Here is a 23,597-nt window from a genome sequence, read left to right on the forward strand (position 1 = left end):
CTCCCCAGAGCAGTAGGAAACTGATCCTAATCAATGGTAGGCAACTGAATAAGCATCTATTATCATATTTGGAACAACAACAACAACAACAACAACAACAACAACAACAACAACAATTTTATTATATATAACCCACCCACCTGGCTGCATTTCCCCAGCCACTCAGTTGATGTTTTGACTCACTTCACTCTTGTTCTAATAGTTCTTTGCATTTGCAAATAGGTGCATTGCTAACCACAACCCAGTACAAAAGCAACCTGGCTGTGATCATACATTTGACTGCATATTTGGGGCAGGGAGCAGGGGAGTGAAATATTTTACTGAGGCATATGTACTCTTCCACAGTGGTAAAACACTATTAAAAAAACAAGCCTGATACAGCTGCATACAGTCAACATTCTCTTTTTTGTAGTATTTTATCAATGCACGCACACACACATGCACACACACCCCAATAACATGATAATGGGGTGCGATTTTGAGAATATTTTATTTTATTGCAGTCTTCAGAGCTTTGCATACATTTTTGTTTCTATTTGGTATCATTTAGAGAATTGCAACTTCTTCTTGAATTCTGTAAGGCAAACAGCTGCCAAAGTATGTGTGACAATAAAGGAATCTTTATATTCAACATTCAGGTTTTTAAAAATGTAAATTCCATCACCTTGTGGGAAGGGCTTGGTAATTAGTAGAATAAGAGTACACATGGAGAGACACTAGTATGAGGGATTCTTCTAAAAAAATAAATACATATTTCAGAAAAGGTATTTTCCTCAGAACCACAGCAGGAGAGGAAAATGCCTGCTTTGATTCTACTAACCAGGCCCCCTCAAGTGGTGCAATTTACTTAGAAACAAAACTGAAGTTAGATGCAAAAATACATTTGACACTGTTTCTGTAAGACTGGCTGCTGGAAAGGCAAATGAGCAGAGTTGGGGAAAGGTGGCAGCCACAATAAAAATTCCAAACAGTATTGGATCCAGGATAGTTTCCAAATATTACCACTTTCCAGCATATTATAGTTTAACTAACAACCAATATTTGGGTGCTCCTTAGGTTGCGTTCCTGTGCAACCTTCCCTGGCAGTAATCCCCACTGAACACAATGGGACTAACTTCCATTAATCTTGCATAGGATTCACTGTTAGGAATTTTCCTTATGATAGTTTCTACTGAACCAATTTCCTCCAAAACATTATGAAATAGTAATGTGGAACTGGGTCAAAAGCCTGGTTGAAATCAAGATCTGTTCTATCCCCTGTGGTCTTGTCCTTGATCAAAGATTTTCCCCTCTCAAAGAAGGAAATAAAGCTTATGGGGACGCTATATGAACCCTTGCCAGCAATAGAAAATTACCCCAATGAATTTATTATATGCCTGAAAATTGAGGCTAATTGCTTTGCTAAACTCAAAGTATTGCTAATATTATCATTTTGCTAATCTCTGGTCTTGATAGAACCCAGCTATGTGTAAACTATTTTCATTAAGTTTAAATAATCTAAACTTTGAAGTGATTGTAAAATACTAAGATACCTCTGTGTCTGTACGTGGACTTGTAAATCGGAGACAAACACACCTCAGTATTTCATTCAACTTGAATCAGTGCACATTTAGGGTGAGATTCTTATCGTCAGACAACTGTTTTTGTTTTTCCTTTCTAAATCAATGAAGTTCCATTATTTATTCTGTCTCCCTGTTTGGTCTAAAACATCCACAGTTCATTGTATTTGCAATCTTATCACAAAGCAAATGTTGGCTTTTCACAGCTTGAAATTATTATTGCTTAAAATCATCCCTCAATTTTAGAAATATAAAAACCTGAACTCACACCACTGTCTGCTTGTCTTACTTCCCATTGTACAATGATGTTCCTGCAAAGAAGAGCTAGCACATATTTATTATCTTAAGCTAACCCTTTTACAGAAAGTAAAACTAGTTTATCACCCTTGCTGGATACTTTACTGCTGTTACCCACTGGTAATTGTTTCCTAAAGTACAAATAGCATTTTGTGCATGTAGTATGTCAATCTAATTCTAATGGTCTCAGATATATCTGAAGCTAATGTGAGAAGAAAGCTTCCAATATATTTTCCAGACATTCAGTATATGTCTCCCTCACCTTTAGCAGCTCAGATAAACCAAAATATACAAACTTTGCAATGTTAAACTTCTAACGGTCAACATGGCATAGCTGAGGTACTGCAGAATCAGTCTGAACCTAGGTGGTACAATTGCCATGGGATGGACAGACAATATGTTATTTTTTGTTGTTTCTTGACATTATTTCATAAACTTATGGTTTCTCTAATTCACACAAGCATGTGCATTGTAAACACTTGATGTCTCATCACTCAAGAAACACATTACTTTGGCTTAATATATGGCTTAATTTGTTTTTAATGTTTGTTGTTCTGTAAGACGCTGTAAGAATGTGTGGATGAGTCATATTACAGCTTTGGAATATCTGGAGAGAGGGAGTGTGTCTTTGTTAGTTCCCTGCAGCTTTCAGTACCATCAAACATGGAACCCTCTGGACCACCAGGTTGGAATGAGACCTGCAGGCATTGTTTTATGGTAGCTCTGTTCCCTCAAAAGTTTCATAAGATGATGTTGGGGGACTTCTAGGCCTTGATCATTAGTCTGTGGTGCTCCACAGCGTTCTATATGGTCTCCAATGCTGTTTAACATCTAGATGTAATTGTTCAGGGAGGCCACTCAGGTTTTGGGGATCTGGTATTGCCTATGTTGTTATTATCTAACTCCTCTCCTTTCCATTTAAATCAAAGGAAAATATGAATCTGTGTTTGAGGTCAGGAATCTCCTAGATAAAGCTGAAAAAACTGAAGTTTAACCCAGATAAGACAGAGATGCTCTGGCCATTCAAAAAGCAGGTAACAGGAATTCAACCTATCTTGGATGGGTTGCACTTCCTTTGAAAATTTAGGTATTCTTGGAAGCCCATGTTTCAGTGGTGGTCAGAAGCACTTTTGCACAGCTAAGGCCAGCGTTTTGCCAAACAAAAAGAAAGATTAGCTACCATTTCCAAATGCCTATTCATATTTTATCTCCTGCTCTTCATAGAAGTCTTATATTTAGACCTCACAAGTGTTTGGTAATATAAACAATAAAAATATAAATAAGAACTCTGTCTTTGTGTGTACATTTATTTCCATCTCAGTTGCAGGGCTGTTTATGCTGGTAATAAGAACAGCCACTGATATTACTGTCTCCTCATTATTTCTCCTGAATTCTGGCATTCTTTTCTCTATATTTCTGTACCTCTTAAACCAGGGAGTTGTGAAAAATGATGATGCTACTGTTCTCAGGCACCACACTGTGTCTGAGCACAATCTTTGCCCTTTCTTCAAAGCACAACTTGCAAAGGTAGCCATTTTCAACATCAGCCTTTGTTTCTCTGGGTGTTTCCACCCCCCACCTCCCATTCTTCTCAATGACAAAACTATCCTTCTCTTCCTTAGCTCGTCTGAAAATCCAGAGTAATGTCACTAGAACCTTGGGGGCTATTATGTAGTGGCAACAAGAAACAACTATCTTTGGAAGTCAAGGCAGTCTTTTCAGTCATGCTCGGCTTTGTAATAGCAGCTTCCTCCTTCCAGATTTGTCCATTTTGATTTTGCAGTTCAGTCAGCAATGGCATGTGCTGTTTTCCTCCTTTCTGTTTTGCCAGAGGAAATGAGTCATTTTCTCTTCCAGGTGTTGCACTGGGGGGGGGGAGTGGGGGGCTTCTTTGAGGTTTCCATAATGGTTTGATGCAGAAGCTGTATTATTTCCTTTGATAAAACAACCATAATGGATTGCATAAATTGGGGAAATATTGCAACAGCGACGCAGGTGGCGCTGTGGGTTAAAGCCTCAGCGCCTAGGGCTTGCCAATCGAAAGGTCGGCGGTTCGAATCCCTGCGGCGGGGTGCGCTCCCGCTGCTTGGTCCCAGCGCCTGCCAACCTAGCAGTTCGAAAGCACCTCCGGGTGCAAGTAGATAAATAGGGACCGCTTACCGGCGGGAAGGTAAACGGCGTTTCCTTGTGCGGCTCTGGCTCGCCAGAGCAGCGATGTCACGCTGGCCACGTGACCCGGAAGTGTCTCCGGACAGCGCTGGCCCCCGGCCTCTTGAGTGAGATGGGCGCACAACCCCAGAGTCTGTCAAGACTGGCCCGTACGGGCAGGGGTACCTTTACCTTTACCTAGGATGGGGAGCCTGTACCACCCCAGCCTTCTCTATATGGCCTTTGGGAGTCTCTTCAAGCTGCAACCCTGACTGATCTTGCTTCACACTCTTCTTGACTGTTTCTGTCTGGCTGAATTGCCTGGCTGAACTCTAGTAATGACTCTGGAGGTCTGTATTTGTCCTCCAAGCCTGTGGTTCCCTACCTTTGTTAGAGAAATGAAGCTTTCTCTCTGTGTGCATCTGGATATGTAAGTAAAAGTGCAGAGCAGAGATTTTCTTATATGAAAAAGCATTGTTCATGACCTGATTGTTACTGAAACTTATGGTTTATAGGGATACAATAAAAAGGTGCATTTTGAGGCCCACGTCTCTTTTGTAGTTAATTCTGAAGGAATTCATGTTGACTTGAAAGTGAACACTGCAAAAGCAAAATCTATACTGTTACACAAGCCACACTATAAAAATGCAAATACACCTTGAAGCATACGTTATTCATGAATCCCTTAAAATCTTCAATCCGTTTTTTAAAAAACGCAAAGCCAAAGTAAGCCCCTCTATTTGAAAAAGCTGGGACATAGAATATGTATTTAAAAAGATAAATTATACATCAACATTGTTTATAATTCATTGCCTATAAAAGTTTTATCAAAGGCACAATAGGAGTTGGACGTATGCAAATACAGGAAACAAAAATAAACATTTTGATAAGCCAAGTAGAGGGAACATACTTTTGTACATAGCGTTATATTTTTAAAAAATGCTGTCTAAGAGAAAACATCATGGAATAGTGGCACCCAATTGCCTTTTAATATTCATGCTTTGGTAATGTGCCATAATGCTTGAAGCAGTGCAGAGGCAATGGCCATGCTAGTTCAGTTCAACCAATTTCAGTTGAACAGAAACATTCATCTAATATGGCCAAGATTCCTATTTGTTTTCTGCAGACCATTGTGAGGTCTTGATTTCAGCCTGAAGTTACCTTAATTCTTAGCAATCTACCCAACACACTTAATAGCAAAGAATATTTAAGAAGGAAATAAGGAACATTCTCAGATGTCCTAGCCTAATACCAAGAGCTGGTGCTTTAAAAGTCTCCATGTGGTAACTGTCACCACATGGTCTGTTCATGCATGCACAGTGTACCAACATTTCCACCTACCCGCCCCCCCCCCACATTTGCAAATATATAGCATATATTGTCCAGGTCACATGGTGAAATACTGCATACAGCCCAGGGGCCTCTGAATTAGAAACTCCTAAGCTTGTACCCCTGAGGAGCTGGCGCCCTCCACATGGGTGATCTCACACAACCCTACAACTCAAGAGAACAGTCAGCAAGCCTGGAGGGAATGGAAAGAGATGCAGTACTATGCCTTTGACCGGAGGATTGCCACTTTAAGACCTTCCATTCTTTAGGGAAGGCATGGAACCCATAGGGCATTGACTTAGCCCTGGAAGGATGAAGGGCCTCAGTTCAGTCTCATGCCTTGATAAAGATAGTCACTCAGAACTGTCCATGGTCCTGCAATTTTAGCCTGCCATGCCTCATGGTCTTCCACTTGAGATCACAACAGCACATCTGCCAGGGCTGGTTTGAAATCTGATCTGTGTTTTTTCCATAAGATTTCTTACCTGCCTTTCACACTAAGGTCCCAGGGAGGGTTACAACAATATAATATACAAGTATACAAGTTTGTTGAGCTCAGGTCCCTTTGAAATAGGGACTTGATTTGAAACTCATTGATTCCAGTGTGAATTAAGGTTAAGTAACATACCACACAATTGGGACGCAGGTGGCGCTGTGGGTTAAAGCCTCAGTGCCTAGGACTTGCCGATCGAAAGGTCGGCGGTTCGAATCCCTGCGGCGGGGTGCGCTCCCGCTGCTTGGTCCCAGCGCCTGCCAACCTAGCAGTTCGAAAGCACCTCCGGGTGCAAGTAGATAAATAGGGACCGCTTACCGGCGGGAAGGTAAACGGCGTTTCCGTGTGCGGCTCTGGCTCGCCAGAGCAGCGATGTCACGCTGGCCACGTGACCCGGAAGTGTCTCCGGACAGCGTTGGCCCCTGGCCTCTTAAGTGAGATGGGCGCACAACCCCAGAGTCTGTCAAGACTGGCCCGTACGGGCAGGGGTACCTTTACCTTTACCTTTAACATACCACACAGGCCTAACTACGTCTAATCAGAAGTAAGTCCTATTGAACTCAACTGTGGTTATTCCCTGCTGAAGTTACATTCACAGCCTTAGTCTGGATTCAGTCCATAGTTTTTTTCAGATACAACTCAGAGGAACATAGGAAGCTGCCTTATACTGAGTCAGACCATTGGTCCATATAGCTCAGCATTGTCTACACTGACTGGCAGTCTCTTTTCAGAATTTCAAAGTATCTCCCAGCCTCCCTGGATATACTGGGAACTGAACCTGGAACCTTTTGCATGCAAAACAATAAGCCACAGCCCTTCCCCTTATCTCTTTTATCTGTAAACCAAACCGGCCCCAAGTGGTGTCCTTTACCTGTTGCTATATCTGCAAGCTATATAAGCAGGTATGCAGCCTGTAAGCTTCAGAATGAGAGTGATTTGTAGAATATGAAGTTTTATTTGGCCTTAGATGTGGAACCATAGATCTTTAGTCTGCTAGGCACCTGATTTGCTCAGCTGATATTTGATAGCTGCATACACCAGGCTTAAGAATGGGTGAAGTACATAGAATTTGCTCAACTTTGTGCCACTCAGCACTCTTCATCAGGTTTACCCTAATGAAAAATGTAGTGTGGCTGTATCTCAGTCTATTAAATAAAATTATATCTATAGTTAGAAACCTAATGGACTGTGTCCCTAGTTCTGATTCACTCAGGATTAGTTATTAACTGTAAGAAATTGCTTACGTTTATACTTCAGCAATATATGCTATAAATATCTGGGGAAAGAACTCTACTAGCAAAATGGTAAATAAGCGGCTCTGTTAACAATAATTTTTCAAAAGGAAAAAAGTATGAATTCTACATTATGTAAATACGTTTGACTTGTCCAGAAGCTATATAAAAACAAAAACACATATGCACGTGTGTGAACAGTCACCCATACTGAAATAACATACAGTTTCATTCAGAATATCCCTTGTATACTAGAGGCAAGTGCCTCTAGGCCAAGCAACAAGTGGACCTTCATAAGATGATACTGGTTATTAACGAAGCTATTGATCCCTCATCACTATTTTTCCTTTCTTTTGCAATGTAGTGAAAACAAGTGACTGTGGCAACAGTACAGTTCTTCCTGAAATCTTCCACAAAGCTGATTAACACTGTAAGTATTCGATGCTATAGGAACATAAGAAGAGCCTGCTGGATCAGGCCAATGGCCCTTCTAGTCCAGCATCCTATTCTTACTGTGGCCAGCCAGATGCCTGTGGGAAACCCACAAGCACGACCCAAGTGCAAGAGCATTCTTCCGGCAACTGGTATTCAGAAGCATACTGTCTTCTTTGAATAGCATAATTACTCAGACCATCAGCCACTTAGTCAAGGAGGAAGATTCCATATCTTGCAATAATGAATGCTGATTGGGATAGTTAGGTGTGAGAGTTCAACATACCTTTACTTTATATGTACAGTGGTACCTCGGGTTACAAACGCTTCAGGTTACAAACTCCGCTAACCCGGAAGTAGTATCTCGGGTTACAAACTTTGCCCCAGAATGAGAACGGAAATCACACAGTGGTGGCGGGGTGGTGGCGGGAGGCCTCATTAGCGAAAGAGCACCTCAGGTTAAGAACAGTTTTGGGTTAAGAACGGACCTCCGGAACAAATTAATTTCATAACCCGAGGTACCACTGTATCTGAATTTCTATGTGGTATTAGTTGAAATCTGTTGTTGAGCTTAGATAACTCCTGGAATGATATAGTCAAATTACCCCCCCCCCCATTTTTTTTCTTTCATTTTAATAATTTACTCCCAACACTTCTAGTCTATACTTTCTTTTTCAGGGTTGGGGTGGGGAGACCTGCTGTGTTATGCTCAACATCACTCTCTGTATTTCAAATTTCTTTTCACCATCTCAGAAGCTGTCATGCATTCACCTAACTGAAGTACCTTGTTCTTAAAAGAAATTTTGACATCACAGACTTGGCGTTAGTCTTCTCAGTGGAACCTGCTGAGCAATTCTGAAAATCTGAGCATGTTATTCCATCTCACATTGAGGCCTGGCCAATTGATAAATGGGAAAAAAGCCTGTCCACAGTGATGGATATGTTTGATGTATGTTTTATATAGTCAAGATTGGAATGATAGGTTTCTCCTCCCAGTAGCCTCCAAGCAGCACTGGAGGTGGGAGAAGATAGGAACAGAGAGGCCTGTGGGGAAGTGAAGGTAGGAGGAAGATGGCATCCCCATGCGATGAAATATGTCTTCTATCCCAATCATTGTGCTTTCAAAAAGAGGAATGGATATGTTGAGACAGTTCACACATGCATGCATGTAACATGAGACAATGTCTCAAATGGGAACGTCCGATTGGAGTGGTGTAAGACGCTATGAAAAGTCTATGTTGAAAGTGCCACATCTGGGTGTTCTCCTGTTGGTGTTAAACTGTGAGGAACATCTGTCTCAATTATTATCAATTTTCAGGTTGTTGTTTTTTAAAAAAATTCCTGTTTGCTCAGGCTTATGGTGGCTTGAAAGATGCTGACTAAGGCAACCTTGAAACTAGCAACTGCAAGGGTATGTGATTGGTTTTAATTGTTTTTTGGTGTTCAAACTATTTTCAGATAGTTTTAAATTGTTTTCAAATTATTTTTATATGTTGGTTTTTTAAATGCATTGTTTAAACCTTTTGGTGTTTGCCACATTGGGCTTCTTTTAGGAAGAGGGTAAGGAGACAGGGATAATAATTATTATTGTCATCTGTTTGTCTTGGAGATAATGGAAGAGTGTGCCTTCGGGATGAAGTCAAACAGTTGGTGAGCTACTGCAATAACAGGATGTCAGACCAGAAGGGCCATTGGCTTGATCCAGCAGACTCTTCTTATGTTCTTATTTGCTGCCTCAGACCTAATGGAATGCTATTTCTCAATCCTCAACCATTTGGAAGCAGCTTTTCATAATAAGAAGAATTTCACAAGAGTGGGGTGACCAGAAAGGGCCCCTGGGCATGTAGTATATGGTGAATGACTCACTGGATCCCCAGACTGGTCCTATGAACAAAAATTAGATGCTCTGCCTCTTTCATAGAGATGTCAGTGAAATCTGTGAGGCTCAAGCGTGGAAATGTGTTTCGAGGACTCAGATTAAAATCTGAGGGAGTGACAACATACTGATTTATCACACAACTAAATCTCAAACATCTTGTCCATGAACAGTATATCACCACTCAAGTTGCTCTTACCCCAAGAGCTTTAGTGGTTGTTTCCCCCATGTATGTGTGCATACACACACTCTCTCTACACAGAGAGAGAGCCACCAGACAGGTACTGCAGCTTCTTTCAATCTCTTTACAGAAACCAACTGAGACACCCATAGAGAATTTGAATTGGCTTGAAATAAAGTCAACTCGTTTTCCATGTGGGAGTGAGATGAGGAAGCTTGCCTTATTTCTGATAATCTGGCATGAGTCGTGGGGAGGTTGGGCAGCACAACCTTTTAATCCTGCCATGTAATAACTGAGGGCCAAAATGCTTACTTAAATTTATTGCATTAAAAAAAAAATCATAGGTTAAGAAGTTCAGTATAAAAACTCCGCCAGATATTTCTTTCCTATTTTTATTTTTCCCCCACCCACCACCCTTTTGGCATCCAAAATTATCTATTCCCCAACATAATTATTAGTAAAGAAGCCCTGACACAGACACCTGCCTCCCCCCAATAGCACAGATTTGCTGCTGTATTAATAAAATTCCACAGCTCTCTTAATAAGTGAACATTCATCATTCTAATTCAGTATGTTATACACACAGGATTTATGCTGATAGTAACACAGACAAGAAAGGTCTACCGAAGCTGCATATTTCTCTTTCTCATGCAGCTCTTGACTTTGGTATATTTTACTATTCAGAAACACAGCAGCAGCCTCTCCCCAGTGAGATTTCCAGGCTCATCCTCTGTAAAATCTGTATCAAGGAAGCAGATAGTAACAAGCCTCAGTGATTTATATTGTTATTATGTGCAAAACACTTCCATGGCATATATGGAGATATGAGCAACTAGGAGAAGAAGGTAAAGGATTGAAAAAGAGCACACGATCCATTCTCCTCCAAATGTACCCTACATAGATGCATACATTTTTAGTGTGGTGCATCTCACAGTACTATACCCCCCCCATGCTGCCTGACTGTATCTAAGAAGGCTGGTTAGTAGATATATGGGGTACGTGACTGAATGGTGAATATATAATGTACAGGAATTCCCTTCCTCTCGCTAGCACAGATTTTAATGTTTCATCTCAGTGATTATACGATTCTAGGCAATACTAGATTCTGTTCCCAACCATGATCCCATTGAGGCAGGACAGGATCATAGGCAGAAAGAAGGAAGAGTTTCATTGCTACTTATTTATGTTCATTTTCTAAGGTTTGTAATACAGGTTACAACAATAAAATACACACTTACAAAACAAATGAAATAGTTGCAACCCATAAAGCAAGTGTAAAAACATTTAAAAGCAAGTCCATATACCTGTATAAAAACAATCAAAACATTCAAAAACAATTCCACATATAAAAAGTTTCAATACAGATACAGACTGGGATAAACTGCTTAAAGGTCTTTTCATTAGTCTAACATGTATTTTTTATGGATGAATGAATTTTAAAAAGCATCAAAAAGTGTGTGTCTTATGTTAAAAGTGCATATTTTACTTTTACGGTACAAAAAAAAATGCATGGCTTTTCATGCATCCTTTGAACAACAAATTCCACACAAAATGGCACAAAACAGATTGAATGCCAGTGAGAATGAATTGGGCACTGCAACATGCCAGATCTAGGCCTAGCAGTTCCTATTAAAATGCTCATGGGGGATTGCCAAAGCTGCTTGCATGCAGAAAGTTATTGGTATCCCTTGGGTGACACATTGCAATAGGAGAGACCCCTGAGATCTGCCTGAAGAGCAGTGGTCCACCAGAGCACACCAGGCTTCCTCAGCCTGGTACTCTGTCATCCCTGACCATTTGACATGCTGGCTGAGGATGGTGGAAGTTGTAGCAAAGAACATTTGAGGATCACCGGGTTGAGGGAGGCTAGAATTGATAATACTATGCTAGATGGAACAATGGTCTGACGCAGTATAAGGCAGCTTCAAAAGTGAGGGCTACATCAGTCACACTTGCATGCCAGGGGTTGAAGAACAGGTAGCAAGGGAGATTTGCGACAAGGATCTCCATAAAAAAGCAGCCCCAGATAGCGGTTTTGATGATGGTGGAAGTAGTGCCAAGTGGGACATTAACTCTTATTCCCTCAAGCCCTGTACTTCAGAGATCCACAAACCAGCCATAATGTTTTTCCCCTCCCTTCCTTAAGTAGGTGACAACCATATTTGCTACACTCTTTTGACATCCATGGGAATGTTGCATTTTTTCTGAGCACCTTTCCAAGATAGAAAGAGAAGCACACCCACACCCACCCTTCTGTTTAACTTGGCTTTGCAAAACCATAAAGCAGAGCCTGGCCTTCAGAAGAAATGTAGTCACCATTTAACAGCATAAATTTAATCACAGCTTGGCTTCTGGCCATTCCTGTAACTCAGATGTCTCGTATATATTTAATAAGCACTCTGTTTTTATATACTTATTTGCAAAGACTCCTCCCATGTCTTTTTCTCCCGCTTATTAAATGCTTCCAATCCCAAGCCTCGGTATTTTATCATATGTTGATTTTGCCACTTTGCATACTTTGAAACTTGCATTCCACTAAAGACTGCAGCAAATTTTCCCCACAGTTTGCAATCTCAGTCCCATCCACAGTGTGCAGCACTCTAAGGACCAGAGCCACTTAGGTCCTTAAATCACCATACTAGTCAAGGGGTGGGTGGGTAATGAGGACAGAATAACCATTTTAAAACAGTCTTTCAAACCAGTCTCTAGAAAAGCAAGTGTCAAAAATAGCCCACCCACTTTGTTGTTGGTATTCAATCAATTATTCCAAGATTTGGCAACACTGTTTGATCCCCAGTGCTTTCCACAATGGCTCCTGATGCAGACTCTATATAATATCTTGTGAATTTGGGGTTGGACAGAAGAAAGCTAATGGACCCAGGAGTACTGTTGGGAACTTACAGTTGTTCTGGCAAAGTTGCCACATGTGTATTTAAGGAAATTCTATTCTGACAGCTCTCTGTGGATTTTGAATCCTGAGGAAATACCTGAAAGGGGAAAACTTCTCTCCACTCTTCTTCCTGAGGTTGAAATTATCTTAGGACAGACATGTATTCTAGTTTATTCTCTATTTGATGACTACCAGGTCCGAGTCTTGTTTGAAGGTAAAGAATTAAAAGATGGATGATGTTACCCATAAACAGCACATGGACAACAGACAACAGAAGATGACAGGCACTGGTCACCTTCCCAATTTCAGGAAGGAGGTGATAATTGCTGCCTGTGTGGCCTGTAGTGGCCATCTGGTCCCTGCATGGGTGGCAAAGGACATCATTCCTCTGCTGGCTGTGGGGGCTGCTGGTGCTCTCCCACAACTTTAGCCAATCATAGGCAAGCCAGAGGGCATGAATTTGAATGTGGGCCAAGGGAAAGACTGCGGGCACTAGTCTTCCCTCTGGTCTATTCCTTGGACATTAGATGCAGAATGTGCCTGGACTCTGAGACTTACGGTAGATCTACCCTCTTCCCACTGACAGCTCCAACTAAGTTGAACTAATCACAAGTCCCTGGTTTGTCTTTTCCCTGGAATAGACACATGGCATCTATGCAACAAAAGCTATCATGCAACTGAAGCTACCATTAAACATTACAAGTACCCAACTGGCAACCAGCATTGTCCACAAGGAATGATACAGTCCACTGAACCATGTTTAAATTATAACCTGTAGAACCTACCTCCAATTATTCATCACACAAGTGATCTGTGATTTAGTTGGTTCAACCCTAACATAAGGCCACAATTCTAGGCCTATAAATTTGCTTCTGGAATGTATAATTTCAGCCATTACAGGATGGAAATGCGATGGGAAAAGACTAGGTTCCCTGATGATTTTCAGCTTCCATATATCACGATAGCTGCGTGCATGCAGAAGCATTTTGAGTACAAGTATAATGCATGTGTTATTCCATTTAATTTCTGACTTCCACATTTCAGGATTAGTTTAGCAATAAAACTGTCAAATATACACCTAATTGTATCATAATAAATACAGTATTGGAGTAGACGTGCTATATAAATTCAAAACAATCCATTAATTATATGAAAGCTATGACTACAAATGAATAATTTCCTATAGACTGGGGAGCACTGACTTGCTGCAAAGAACAGATTTAATGGTGTTATAATGCGATTAGATCAAGGTTGCCTTGCTTTTGTGCAATTCTTCTATGATTTGTGCTACTCTAGTTTAGGATTTACATGCAACTATATACAGTATGATCCATTCTCCAAACTCAGTGTGACAATTCTAGTGCCTCTGAAAACTAGTTTGACACACATGCTTTGCTGCAATGGCCTTAGAAACTGGATTTAATGACTGCACACACCTCTCCTTGAGATGTTGTGTGTACTACTGCAATTGTGAAGCACACAGTTAACACATTTCTCCTTGCCATTCCACTACTACATTCTACTTTATTCAGCATTCATCCTGATTTGCTTGCACAAAGCTTACAGGGTGGTTAAACTATGTTCAACCATTACTGAACATTCAGTCTGATCTGCTTATGGGCTGGTTACAAGATAATCAACATTCAACTTGCTTTGCTTGTGGGGTGTTTGATTAAATGGAAAATGTGTATTCATCCAGCCCACAGCTTTGAATGCATTTTGCCAGTCACTTTCAAAACTGAAAAATATCCTGGTGTGCATATATGTGTGTGTGTGTGTGTGTCATCAAACAAATTTGTTGTACTAAGGCAACAGACTGCTTTAGCAAGAAAATTAGCAAAAATGATTCAGCATCCACTATTAGCCTGCAGTAGTAGATGGACATGTGGACAAGAGTTGAATATATTCCCTTTGCTGAGGATGGGGGAGTGCCTGATCTTGGGTCACAAAGTCTGTGGGCATTGGTGTCTCTGAGAAATGCCTTGAATTTCCATCCACATTCCCCTCTGCCCATCCCAGACAGCTACTGATATCTGTCAGCACCAGCACCGGTATGGTTCTTTCCAATGACGTAAGGTTCAGAGTAGGGAATTCTGAATTTAAGTGTTGCCTTTGGAGTCAAGGAGGAATTTTAACAAATCCATAGGCTGTTAAGTTTGGCAGTGCTTAATGGTGGAAGATGTATGATAAAAACAGAAAAAAGGCCCTGCTAGATCAAGTCAAAGGTCTTCACATTGGCCAACAAGATGCTGTGGTTGGAAGGGTATGACAGATAGGCTGCTTCCACACTGCTAAAGTTCCTGGGCTTGTCTAAGTGGCTACTGAAGCTCATTCTCAAGTAAGTAAAAACTTGGCTCAATCAAGTGGAAGCAGTATGAAGCTGCCTAATCCTCCACCAGACCATCTGGCCCAGAATTGTACACTCAGGCTGGCAGTGCATCTGTGACTGAGGAATGTCTTTCCCATTTTCTGCTCTTTCACCATTTTACTGAGATGTCAGGATTGAACCTGGGAAATTCTGCATATGAAGCACTCACCCCTGTTGTTGAGCTATGGTGCTTCCTTGGTGCAGTCCAACTTTTCTGCCTTTTGGGACAGCAAGAACTATGGAGTAGAGCTTGCAGATGCTCTTGCTACTCCACAGAATCTTACAATCCTGGATCAAGGAATGGTAGTGGGGGGAAAGATGCACATTCTAGCGCAATATCATCCATGATGTGAAATAATGGAGAAGGCGAATACTGGAATGAAGAAGACAAAAATCAGACTGCTTCAAGACATAAGAGGTGGTGGGTGCAGCATCCCTAGATTTTGAATTCCCAGGATTTAATTTCCCTAGTCAAAATATTCAGGCTACTTCATTGATTCAGTTCATGCAGAATAATAAGGGTAATTAAGGTTTGTTTTTGCTCTAAAATTCATGGTTTTTCTGGAGCAGGCAAACCAGGCACCCAGGTTTTGATGATACACTAAGCCAAACCATGGCCTAGCTCACAACAGCACCACAGGCACAGAGAAGGAGCAAAGCACCTGCAATCTCCTCACCAGGAGCCCAGATGCTTATGCATTGGCACTAAGCCATGGTTGGTTTAGCATTATGTCCAAACTGATCCTGCAGTTTTTGACTGTGCTAATGCTCCTCCCTCCCTTGTTCAGGTAGTGGAAGGAGCAAGTGGATGATAACTAATCTAGTCTGTCTTCCTGTGCTGGTCCTTCCATCTATTCTATCATGTTTAGCACACTGTCACTACATTTCAACATTGTGGGAGTATATATCATGCTTCCACCAGTGTGTCGGGTTTGAATTCCTGCAGACTTACTTATATAAAAAGTCCACTCATTGTTTTGCAGGCATCATTTCAAATTAGCAAACATTACTTGGCATTTATTTCCTTTCTTTTGTCTTCATTGCTGTGTCATGAGTTAAATGCAAATCAGCTTAGCGTAGTCATAAAAATGGCAAATCCACTGAACTGGCAAGTGTTCACTGTGATTCCTAATGTTTTTAGAAATTCCACATCTCTTTTTAAGAGCGTGCACTCAGCTTTCAATAGAAAGCATATACGCCATGCCAGTCATTAATTACAAAACGTTTACCACAGAACTGTTGGTTTGCATCTGTGCCACATGTGTGGCCTTGATCAGCTGAGTATTTTTTTAAACAATTACAGAGTTAATTTCTAACAAAACAACAGACATCTGGTCTGATCGGAACAAAACAGCATATATACTGCTACTCTCTCAAACAGACCACCTACTACATTAGCCCTCATTAGAAAATGGTCGAAAAACCAGCTGCTGCATTTTTAGAAAGGCTGGAAGTGACTATCAGTTTAGGGCAAAAATGTTGGGATTTTGTGCTTTTGTTGAGATGCTTATGATCACCTAACTTACATTGTAGCACATATTATTAAAAGAGTCATTCAGCATGTTTGCCTTGTGCATGGATGAGCTGTTTATTCTGTTTACATTCCACCTCATTACAAAGCTTGGGCAAGTAATGTTTAAACGCTTTACAAATATTAAAAAGCTAACCTTCATATCCCCTGATCCTTGATCACATTCCCCTACAACAAATGGGCAGCAATTGCACATCTGTTTCAGTAAAGAAAGAAAAGGGAAAGGAAACGATAATCTTGAAAGATCCTTCGACAAAATAAAGGATGAATACACACAGAGAGAATACGGGTCTCATCCCACAATATATCCCGGTCTTCACATTACTCAAGTTAATGGGAAAAGACCAGAGGAATATAAAGCAGAAGAAAGAAAAATGAAAAGAATAGATAGGGGGCAAAAAACTAACGAACCAACTTGTTTCTGCTGCAGCAGACAAATTCAGTAGAGTTGCTCACCAAGTTGAAACCCATTTTGAATGTACTAAAGTCAACAGCTGCCTTCTGTTGTGAATTTCAGTGTGTCCAAATGCATGTTGTGAGTGCCATATGATTGATATGAGTCACAGTCTGAACTCTTGACACATATTAAAAAGATTGATTCTGTCCTCCCAAATCCACTAGACTTTATGTTTAGGTTTCAAAATGATTAAAAAAAAGGTTAAAAAAATGTTTTAAAAAAAGGTGTGCGGGTGTGTGTGACTAACTGTCCATGCTAATTAGAGATATGTGTTTTTATTGGAATTGGCTTTATTGTTTGATAAATGTGGCTGGTTTACTCAAAGGCACAATCCAACAAAGCTAAATGTTCACTAAAGCAGTAACTCTATGTGCATTTATTTAGGAGTAAAGCCCACTTAGCATGTGCAGCAGCAGGCAGAATTGTGGCCATGCACGGCCCTGGGCGATGTGGAGGAGGGATCCTCTCTTGAGGCCAACAGACAACAAGCCTTGTCTGTCACCCACATGGGACAATGGGGAAAGCCCGCAAAAATTAAATTCAGTCTGCCCACTAAGGACACATTCAGGAGCATATATGCCAGCTGCACTTGCACTCAGCAGATGGGATTCATCAGCCTGGGAAGTAGCCCATCTAGGAGAAAGAAAATGCTGATCCTAAGCCTCTGCTGCCTTGTTGCTATATTCATTCATGAGAAAGGCTTTGAGAGTAATCCCCAAGGAAAAATCCATACACACTGACATCTTCAGCAGAAGAAAAGGTTAAGGAACAAACCCTACACAAATCTGGAGTGGAGTCCCTAAAAAGTTGGGTGGCATCTTGTATGCTTCCTTCTAGCAACTCCTGCTGCCAAGCTGGTGCCAAATGTATTGTTCTACTTTCATTTGGACCACATCAGCAAGGCTGAGAGGGGGGTCTTGTCATTTGGGCCGCCCATGACCTCCATACACAATGCCCAGTCTTGCACTCCAGAGAGGTCACTTTGGTGTTGCTAATGCAGCAAAGCCATTGTGGGAAACAGCAGTTACGAGTTACCAGTCTTTGCAGCCATGGCAGGAGCTCCGTTGGTTTGACTTCACACTCCATTGTCTCTTGAGACAGACTGGTGTCGACAACAAAAACAAGAATGTATGGGATTTGACTCACGTCTTATTGAAAGCAGCAGCTAACCTTCACTGGCTCATGCCCTCAAGTCTACACATATCCCCTATCCAACTTTGAAGCTAACCGACCCTTTCTTAATCTGGTCCACAGATCAAACTACCTGAAATGCTGCATTGTTGTTTCCCTGAGCTAGCAGACTCTATTCTCATCATGTATTGGGTTGTCATGATAAATACACCAGGAAAAGTGACCTAGAAAACAAAGGCTCTTTCTGCTATTCTCCCACATGCATTTGCATGCCATTTTGCTAAAGGGCACAGCAGGGATCCAGGCTGTCAAAAATTAACATTTTTTATGGCTGGTGCAAAGCATTTATTGCAAGGCTAGTTGCAGGAACAAGATGAGTACTGAAACAAATCCAGTTTTGATCCCTAAACCCAGATTCACACATGCAAACAGACGTGTAACAGCTGCTTAAAATTCTACCTATGGACAAGTTGTTTGTGCACAGTAAATTGTTACTGAAGGAGCATCTCCACCCACATCGTTCTGCCCAGACACTGAGGTCCAGCGCCGAAGGCCTTGTGGTGGTTCCCTCACTGCAAGACGTGAAGTTACAGGGAACCAGGCAGAGGGCCTTCTTGGCAGTGGCGCCCGCCCTGTGGAATGCCATCCCATCAGATGTCAAAGAAGTAAACAAATATCTGACTTTTAGAAGACATCTGAAGGCAGCCCCGTTTAGGGAAGCTTTTAATATTTGACAAATTATTGTATTTTAGTATTTTACTGGAAGCCGCCCAGAGTGGCTGGGGAAACCCAGCCAGATGGGTGGGGTATAAATAAATTATTATTATTATTATTATTATTATTACTACTACTACTACTACTACATATTTCCACAACACTCAAAACTGCAAACATTCTATCCACTAAGCCACTCTGGCAATAAGTGGCTGGTGTTGGTTTAAACACTTGGGGTCTGTTGTATGCAACTGACATTTCTTCAGATAATATTGTTCTGAATAGGCTTTACCTAACATTAACTGAAGGGTTGAATGAGACTGACCCTGTTGCCGACCATGTCATGGTTTCAAGTGATAACATTACTTATATAGGGTTGTCTATTCACATGGCCCTGGCATTGATTTATTTAAAGAATTTATATTCATTGTTTCAAAAAATATGCCAGGACCACTTACAATATGGCAAAGACAAAAATATAATGTTGAAATACAAATAAAAATAATATTCAAAAGCTAAAATAAGCAATGGCAGTGTGACATAAAATATCAGCATCTATGATTTAAAACAGTATTTTAAATGCCTGGGTAAAACAAAATTGAAAAGACTTTGCTTGTTTGACAAGACAATTGTGTCATGCAAGAATGACACCTTGAGGAATCTATCTATATCCAACTTCTATTTTAGCTGCTATTTCTACAACCATGTCTAAAAAGTCGATTTGGATCCCAAGGGTTATAAGCAGAGGCTTTCAGGGGGTCACAGTGCCCCCCACCCCGTGGCAATGCTGTGCTAGTCAGAATGGGACAGGGTGCGGTGACACTGGCAAGATCAGAGGAGGTGGCAGCAGACATTCAGGTGCCATCTGTGTTCCTTTTCCATCCCAGCACATCGAATGCCACTAGGAGGATGCCACTTCTGCCAGCTCCCCTCAAGAGCCACCATAGAGAATTTTGACCCATTTCCTCTCCTCTCTCTACATCTATTTTGCTATTTTACCTCACATATTGTGCAAGACATATGTATTGAGCAGGCAAGCTGAATAATGTTGTTTGATTTAAAACACACAGAGACAGAGGGAGCCCACAGATACCATGGTTCAATATGGACTGAAATAATTTACTGTTTCTAACTCTAACTTGTGGTAGCAGTGTTTCTTCAGTCTTGAACTCTGGCTATAAGTGTTGATTGGGACTTCATCTTCATCTGTTTTCTGGATGATTAATGTTTGCCTGTGTCGTGTGGCGAGCAAATGCGGAATGCCCAAACTGCTTAAGTCAGGTCAGTTCTTTGTCTTAAATTCTCCACCATCTTTCAAGTTGTGAAGTTTTCTCATAAGTCATGTCTTTTGTTTGTTCAGCTTGTACTCCTGGAACAAAGGCTACAATTCCTATTTCAGTTCAGTTGCTCAATAAAGGTCCAGTGCACAAAAAGCTAAAAGTCATAAAGCACTTCTTTTTTCTTTGTGGAGCAGAATAATAATAATAATAATAATAAACCATTGCAAAGTTGCACAGACTACTCAATCTCTTTCTTCACGATCACACCTCCTTTAATTATATGGAAAACTTCCTGAATTGTTTTGTAAAAGATGGGGATAAAAAGCATTTATCCGTTAACACTCCTTCCATGTTGGTGAGTGTAAGAACATATGGGAAGCACATAAGTAGCACCTGAGAGCAATAACACTCTCACCTCCTGCAGCTCCCAGTAACTGACTTTTGCAACCAGATTTTAAATAATATTTGAACTATGTTTGGTTAACAAGAAATAAAAGGAAGAGAAGCAAAGGTTGTTGAATCTTAAGAGGACCATACATTGTTTCCAACCGTATCCTTTCACTGACAGAAGACTCTGATCCAGCCATGGGTGTCTGCAGAAATAATCCTTGTTTGCCATCCTTGTGTGTTTATCTCAAGAATGAGAAGTCCCCTTTCAGTGCTCTAGTAAAGACTGAGAATTTTGTCTTTTTTATTATTATTTTATAAGATTTCTTCACAAGTAGGTCTCAGGACAGGTTACAGCAATGTAATCGTACTACAAAGAGCAAAAGAAGCAAAACTTTCAGATGGATAGTTTCCCTTGGAATAGTTCTGATCACATTTTCAAATAATGAGATTCGTTTTATTACGGCAGTCTTGTTACTTGTCTTACACTGTATTTCTATGTATGCCTACTCAGAAGTAAGCCCAGCTTAGCGAGTATAAAATTGCAGCCCTCATGAGATAGAATACATTTGAATGTAAGCTATAAATCTCTCAAATAAACATGTTACTGATACAAAACTAGTCAATCAGCATTTAAATCACTCATTAGAGCTAATTTCGTGATATTGCCTTGAATGGTATTGAAGATGCTAGCTGGGATAAATGATGCACAATTACCTGCTGAAGCCTACTGTACAATCCAAAGCCAATCAGGATTGTTTTATGAAGCTCTCTGCATAATCAGCACTATAACTGCCCAAAGCACACTGCCATATCGATAGTCTTCAAATATTTAACAGTCTGTCAGAGAGATGAAAGAGAACAGTTGATGACCAATATCCGTGAATATTACCTCTGGTCATGAAGCAATGGGTTTCCATTGGAGGACAGTTGACTTACGTTACATGTGGGGTGTGGGTGGGGGAGTCCTAACTGTAAGAACGGTTCTTCAAAGGAACAAGCTGCTTAGGGTGACTGAGAATCTTTTCCCTTGGCATTCTCAATGACTCTTTCAATAATGAGTTGAGTGTATGATATTTTGATCCAAACCAGTGTTTGCTGTTGATAGCCTACAGCTGCCATTCCAATTTGTAATTCTACAATGTTGCGATACTGAGCTCAGACAATGGGACAGGGGGGTCTGCAAAAATTCTCCCAGTTTGCAAAAATGTGAATACCTTACATGCAGAAACAAACATAGCATCTGGAGATGTATACACGTATACATTACACACACACGATTGGATTTGAGGGTTTTTGAAAATGCAGCTGATGTTAAGCATTACTGTTTAAAATTAATTGATGAGAGTTCTGAGCATCGCTGTGTGTTTTTAAAAGGTAACCTAACCATCAATATTTTTCATAAATATTTTAGTATAGAAATTGTTAACCTTTGGCTATGCAGATGTGGTTGGATTCTAAGTCCCATCAGCTATAGCCAGCATAGCCAATAGTCAAGAAATATGGAAATTGTAGTCCAACAACAGCTGGTCAACATCCATCTTCTTTTAGACTCATCAGATAGTTCTGCTTCTTTTAATGAGCACCAGTTATCAAAGCTGTTGTTCTGGCCTCATTTGGATGCTAGAAAGCAATCTCTGTTGCAGAGTCGTGCAAGGATTTTGTAAGAGCAGAATGAATAAGAGACCTCTTGAGCCCTGCCTTTAAGGCTTGGGGTAGCCTTTGCATGGCTACCAAGCTAATTTCCTGTTACAGCTAGAGGCAAGTGGTACAGAGCTGTACATAGGTTAGTTTTGATCTACTTGTCTTGCACAGTGTGTTTTTCCTGTTTGTGCTCAGAAGATTGAGATGCCCATTTAATGAATGAAGAAACAAATGAATGAATGAATACCCTCTACACATACCTTGTAAAATAAATTTAAAAAACATGGATTTCATAGTTTATTGAGACTGTGCCATCAGAAGAATGCAATTTCTATAAAGGTAAAACTGGAAAATTACAATCTGTTTTTAATAAATTGACATTTGGGATTATATATGTATGAGAAGCAGCCCTTTGTGATAAAGGTTCTGGCATCAGTCCTTTGTGAAATATGTTCTCATTTGGCTATAAGAAACAAATATGATTATCACAGTTTCTGCTGAAATGTACTGGCCAAAACCCAGAGAACCACAGAACTAGCTCTGCATGCTGTATACCACAGGCATTGGGGCTTGTGCTTCTCAAACAATCCACCATGTTATACCATATGCCACATTTGTAACTCAGCCAGTTACAAACATACTTTGCAACATGGCCAGAGCAAGTGCTCCATTCTGATACTCCAAGAATGATGTCTAAAATTTTGACAGACATGTGTGAGATGTGCCTAAAGTTGTTTGCTTTAAACGGCCTCGGTCCTGTATACCTGAAGGAGCATCTCCACCCCCATCGTTCAGCCCGGACACTGAGATCCAGCGCCGAGGGCCTTCTGGCGGTTCCCTCATTGCGAGAAGTGAGGCTACAGGGAACCAGACAGAGGGCCTTCTCGGTAGTGGCGCCCGCCCTGTGGAACGCCCTCCCATCAGATGTCAAAGAGATAAAGAATTACCTGACATTCAGAAGACATCTTAAGGCAGCCCTGTTCAGGGAAGTTTTTAATATGTAATGCTGTACTGTTTTTAACACTGATTGGGAGCCGCCCAGAGTGGCTGGGGAAACTCAGCCAGATGGGCGGGGTATAAATAATAAATTATTATTATTATTATTATTATTGCTGGATTGTCACCATGAATGTAGCTTTTATTTATTCAGTATTGGGTTAATCCTTCTTGCTATTGGAAAACACATAATTTTCCTATTAGACCCACCTAAGATTATTATAATCTCTGGACTAGAGATACATACTTTACTCCCAAAGACCTATTCATTATCTTTTTGATCCATTGCTATTTACCCAGTCCCTACTCCATTTCTATGAATACTCTGAGTGTTATAAACAGCTGATCACCCTGTCATCGGTTGTTTCCCTAAGAACCAGTACCACCAGTACTTGCAATCAAGCTACTTTGTTTATTATTATTGTTACATGCCACCCCAATCACTGAGAAGTGTGAGACTCCAGGGTTGTGTGCTTACCAGAGGCTCAGTTTCCTTGGCAGAAAGGACAGTGTAGACCGTGTATGGTTTAAGAGGAATTGTTTTATTTATACATCTATACAACCTGGCTATAAGATGGAGAGGCTCACAGCATAACACCCACAAAAGAACTTGCATCTCCATTAGTCACAACTTTGGATCCAGCACAGAGCA

At 40.8% G+C, this 23,597-nt stretch overlaps 1 long non-coding RNA gene across 1 annotated transcript in view; it reads right to left on the minus strand.

Moving 5' to 3' along the window:
* Positions 1 to 21,077: 21,077 nt before the first annotated feature.
* LOC307215553 overlaps positions 21,078 to 23,597 on the minus strand; it is a 54,869-nt gene continuing 52,349 nt past the window's right edge. Inside the window, exon 3 of the long non-coding RNA XR_013838573.1 lies at positions 21,078 to 21,145. This is a non-coding gene — a long non-coding RNA (uncharacterized lncRNA). The remainder of the gene's footprint in view (positions 21,146 to 23,597) is intronic.

The sequence above is a fragment of the Podarcis cretensis genome (genome assembly GCF_951804945.1).
Source record: "Podarcis cretensis genome assembly, chromosome: 4".
In the NCBI taxonomy this organism is placed as follows: Eukaryota; Metazoa; Chordata; class Lepidosauria; order Squamata; family Lacertidae; genus Podarcis; species Podarcis cretensis.